Raw genomic sequence first — 5,969 nt, forward strand, 5'->3', positions numbered from 1 at the left:
TCAAATGAAATACCAATACTAATTTTTACATCGGTCAGAAAGAGAACCGATGTAGAATTGTTTACATCTTCTTTTTATTTATAAAACTGCCATCACTTTTCTTATTTACATCATTTCTAAAGAAATTGATTTTCTAGTAGTGATTGACCTATTCTGAGGGAATGTAAAGGAAGAAGTTAGCAACTTAACCCTCATTAGTCTCATTTCATTTCTCAAAGAGTAAGAGAAAGAGAAAGGAAAAGCAAGAGCTTTGAGGAGGGGTGCCTAGGAAGAGATTAGGAACGACTTCCACTACAAAGGGAGTATTCCGATTAGTGCAACCAGGTACAGGGGAAAAATGATCTTTACATGCAAAGTCACATGAGGCAATAGGTAGAGCGAGAAATCCCTACGATTTTTAGTAATTTTATATGTGTTATGTTTGATAATTTCAATATGTTCCATGTGGGTTTCTATTTGTATTTTTGATATTGATTGTTGGAAATGGATGCATGGGATGTGAGACGAAATTGTTTTCAAATGTTCCTATAGGTTAGGGTTCAAAGAAATTGAGATCTGGGTGATTGATGCATGATTTTGGGTAATCGTTGTATGCTAATGCATTTTCGAGTAAGTATGATGACTTTTGACTGATTGAAATGTGAAAAGAGTGATTGTATGATGAATGAAGAATTTGTATGTGTGTTGTTCGTGTATATGGGTTGTAGAAATTCACGTTGGCATCGAGCCTAGTTCTTAGCGTCGGGCACACATTCAAGGGATGAATGTGAATTTTTAGAATATTTACGCTAGGAAAAATTATAATTTCACCGGACATGAGTTTGTGGAATGGCCTACCATCGGGAAAAATTAGAATTTCACCAGGCGCAATTCCTAAAGGAGGTATTTGCCAGACCTCAACGCCGAGTGTGACCCCTTAGCATTAAGTGAGTGTGGCAGTAGAGCTCTTGGGTTGCATCTTGCCGGGAAAAATTAGAATTTCGTCGGGCATAAGCGAGAGTAGGAGTTCTTGGGTTGAGTCACGTTGGGTGAAATTATAATTTCGTCGAGCGTGAGTCTGAATCAATATTGTGTAAATTATGAAGTGGTTATTGATTATAAGTTGCTATACATACATACATACATACATATACATATATATATATATATGTATATGTATATGTATGTATGTATGTATGTATGTATGTATGTATGTATGTATGTATTGGTGAGTGTTGGATCTGATGTAAGTCAACTCTGAATTGCAAGATATGTGTATGACCTATTGGTTTATGTGGAAATGTTGGTTGTGTATTGTAGACACCTAATTTCGTCTAGAGGACAATGGCAAGGAAATGGACATCAAGTATGAAGAAAGGGAGTCCTCGAAAGCCCAGAAGCGACATGACAAGACATTAGGAGGTCCAAAGCCCAATAAGGTTAAATTAGGAGCCCAGAATGGGTCATTCCTAAACTAGAACTGGTCGTTCCAACCTTCTCAAAAGGCCTAGAAACCCTAGGTTAGAATGGGTTATTCCCAATCTAGAACGGGTCATTCTGACATAGGCTATTACAAGTAAAATTCAAATTAAAAATGGGTCATTCTGATTCCAGAACGGCCCGTTCTAGATTCAAATTTTACTTATAACAAAATGACCCATAATGGGCCGTTCTGGAACCAGAACAGGCCGTTTCGGTCAGTTCTATTGTCTATAAAGTAGTCACGTCAGGCATTGTTCAAGGGATCAAAAAATTATCGAAGAAAGTCACCTAGAGCTAAAAAATTCTCTCTCTCCCCCTCGTTTTGTATTTCTTGAGATTTTGTTAGGCACTTTTTAGTCTGAAGGATAACCAAAAAGCACTTGAAAGTCTCCATACTTGAAGATTCAATAAAGCTCAAGCAAGAGGTATTTCATTCAACATCTTTCTCTTTTTCTTACTGCATCATCCTTAAGAAATATTCTTTTAAATCAAGGAAGTAATCATGTAGACATCTTAGGATAAGTTGTGTAATTTAAAATTCATGTATGTAAATAATCATCAATAAAAGGGGAACTAATATTTAAACTATTATATATTATTATGCTAACTTCATCATAGGGTACTGATTTAGGGTGTTGTGGGGGTGCTTAATACCTTTCCTGCACGTAACTGACCCCCGAACCCAATTCTGGCTATGAAGGCCTTTATTGGAATTTTAAAAGATCTTTTCTTTCTCCAATGTTTTGAGTAAAACATTGGTGGCGACTCCAAGAACCTATCTTCAAAATCATTAATTAAGGATTAGTTTGGTCTCTAGGCATTCTTTGATTAATGAGATGTTTCAAAAAGGCAGTTTGAACCATAGGTCGTAAGCTCAAAAGTTTTTGGGTTACGATAGATGGCGACTCCACTAGGGAAGTTTAAAGAAGGTCAGACCCAAATAAATGATAAAGTTAGCAAAATAGGAATAATAGTTTAAATATCTTTTCCCCTTTACTTTGTTTGTTTTACTTGTTTGGCTTTGATATGTGTTTGTCTGTTTAAATTTTGCACCTATTTGAAATAACAATTTTACACAAACCCTTGCACACAATAGTTTCCTCTATACCCGAGGGCATGATAGCATAAACATAGGGAGTGGTTGACGTACGACCGGCCCACATATGACTTTCGAGCCGGCAAGCCTTGTCAGAAATCACAGTCAAGGTGATAACCAGTTACTCTAGCCTAAAATATTGCGACGAACCTTAAAGTTTTCTAGGTGACGGCGTTAGAGATACTAGGTCCCTATAATGGGGGCACCTTGGGAACCTTTAAAGACTAGTGAGGTATTTAGAACTGATGGCAAAGCTAGGTGAAGAAGATTGATGATCTTTCCTTGGCTTTGCTCTGGCCTTGGCACTCTTCCTTGATCAAAATTTTGGACATTCAAATCCAACAAAGTGATGAGAAGAAGAACGTAATTGAAGTGGAAGGAAGCACCAAAGCAAAGTGAGCAATGGATTGCTCACAAATGGAACTAGACCTAGAAGCTCTCAAGGAACTATTCTAGGCATGAAAAGGAGACTTTGTGATGGAAATGGTAAGGAGGAGTGATGAATGTTCTTCTCCTTAGCTCTCCTTATGCACGAATCTTCTTCAAGGAAATAGAAACCAACGTGATGAACACTAGATGGAGGATGATTCACGGATTGGAAGAAGGCTTAAGCCTTGGATGGAAGCATCCAAGCTTAAGGTTCAAGGGAAAGCTCACTTCAAAGAGGAGGAAACCTAAAAGGGTTCCTAAAAGTGTAGCTCTCTAAATTCGGTGACTCTTGAAGAAATTTGGCTGAATAAGCTCTCAAATTTCATTATTCTCAAAAGTGAATACAAAAATGTGAAGGGAGGACTTAAGTATGCACGGAAATGAAGCACATAGGCACCTAAACCAAAGCTACAAATTGGCGCCTAAAGTTTGAATTCAAATTTGAAATTTGAATTCAAACTTTGGTGCACATGTGTAAGTCCGAAAATTTAGGTACCAAGGTGCATTTAGGTCTGATTTGAGAGTCATTTAGGGTTAATTTGAGTGTCACATGTTCAGCCACCAATGGTGCAAAACATGTGACTCAAATGTAACTTAAATGGCTTCCAAATTAAACCTAGTTTAACCTAATTAGCATACTTTAGTATTCCTTGTATTTTCCTATTCTAATGACCTAATTACATTGGTCAAACAATTACAATGGAAAGGAAAAATTACAAGAATGAAAATGAGCCCAATATTGGGTACCAAAAGCCCAAAGGCCCATGAAGCCCAAAACTAGGCCCAACAAGCCTAAAACCTAAAATGCTACTCTATGTGGTCCAAAATACAAGACCAAAATATATGATACCTATACTAACATGATGTATACAAAACATATGAAAATAGCCATAACAAAATATGGCCCATGAAAAGTTCAACTTGGGCCTTCCTAGGCCCATCAGGCCCATTGGGCCCTGACTGGCCCAAACCTTCATGTCTAGCCAACTCCTCTTGGCTCCTTCAATATGTCACCTCTTGCCTTCCTAGGCATGATTCCATCATCCCCTCCCTCTTGATGGAAATGGTAAGGAGGAGTGATGAATGTTCTTCTCCTTAGCTCTCCTTATGCACGGATCTTCTTCAAGGAAATAGAAACCAACGTGATGAACACTAGATGGAGGATGATTCACGGATTGGAAGAAGGCTTAAGCCTTGGATGGAAGCATCCAAGCTTAAGGTTCAAGGGAAAGCTCACTTCAAAGAGGAGGAAACCTAAAAGGGTTCCTAAAAGTGTAGCTCTCTAAATTCGGTGACTCTTGAAGAAATTTGGCTGAATAAGCTCTCAAATTTCATTATTCTCAAAAGTGAATACAAAAATGTGAAGGGAGGACTTAAGTATGCACGGAAATGAAGCACATAGGCACCTAAACCAAAGCTACACAAATTGGCGCCTAAAGTTTGAATTCAAATTTGAAATTTGAATTCAAACTTTGGTGCACATGTGTAAGTCCGAAAATTTAGGTACCAAGGTGCATTTAGGTCTGATTTGAGAGTCATTTAGGGTTAATTTGAGTGTCACATGTTCAGCCACCAATGGTGCAAAACATGTGACTCAAATGTAACTTAAATGGCTTCCAAATTAAACCTAGTTTAACCTAATTAGCATACTTTAGTATTCCTTGTATTTTCCTATTCTAATGACCTAATTACATTGGTCAAACAATTACAATGGAAAGGAAAAATTACAAGAATGAAAATGAGCCCAATATTGGGTACCAAAAGCCCAAAGGCCCATGAAGCCCAAAACTAGGCCCAACAAGCCTAAAACCTAAAATGCTACTCTATGTGGTCCAAAATACAAGACCAAAATATATGATACCTATACTAACATGATGTATACAAAACATATGAAAATAGCTATAACAAAATATGGCCCATGAAAAGTTCAACTTGGGCCTTCCTAGGCCCATCAGGCTCATTGGGCCCTGACTGGCCCAAACCTTCATGTCTAGCCAACTCCTCTTGGCTCCTTCAATATGTCACCTCTTGCCTTCCTTGGCATGATTCCATCATCCCCTCCCTCTTGAAAAGGATTTGTCCTCAAATCACGAGGATGCATGGAATAAGAAACATCACCTACATACACAACAAACCATGTATAAGAGGTGACATGTGTATGATGAGAAAATGGATTATGGATCCTAAGAGGAGTCCTTATATCTAGCCTAAAAAATAAACTATCAAAATTAGACTCCCTAAAAGTAGAAATAGGCTCCTCTCCTAAGCATAACCTAGAAGTAAAACCTAAGAATGTAATAACACTATGACTAAGACAATGAAAAGAATGATTTTTAAACACTACAATATCTTGCCTAAAATACCCTAAATGGGAGCCTAGGCTTTTCCTAAAATATAAAGAAAAGAATACTAGAAAACGTCCTAAACAATTTTGAATCATATTGTTTGGTAGATAAAATGTCTTGGAAAATCTTGAAAACTCATATAAACTATTTTTGTCTTTTAGGGAAGGGTGCAAATTAAGTTCAAATAAAGATGAACTTTCCATAAGATCAAAAATAGAATATGAAATATGACAAGATGTATCTATCAAACAATATATTCCAAAATTTTGGTGCTATATTAGAACAACTATGGTAGAAGGATTCCTAAAGAGAGGAAGGCTATCTTCCTTGGGCACCTCCAAGGAAGTAGCACAAGAAGTGGAACTAAATGTAGTCCACTCCTTCTTCACTACATCTTGAAGTTGAGATTCATTTTTCTTTAGAATGATTTGTTCTTGAATCTCTACTTCATGACTAGTGGTAAGATTAGGGTAAGAGTTAAGGTTTTTATTTATGAAGAGAGTATTTTGTAAATGATTTTTAGTGGTAGAACAACTTTCTTCACTCACAAGTCCTATAGAGTGTCGCCACCCACCGAAACGGATCTTGGCATTCGTGACGATGGTCGGACTCTTTTTTTAGTTTTGAAAAATGATGGA

This window comes from Cajanus cajan, chromosome 5 (genome assembly GCF_000230855.2).
Source record: "Cajanus cajan strain Asha chromosome 5, NIPB_CcT2T_4, whole genome shotgun sequence".
Taxonomy (NCBI): domain Eukaryota; kingdom Viridiplantae; phylum Streptophyta; class Magnoliopsida; order Fabales; family Fabaceae; genus Cajanus; species Cajanus cajan.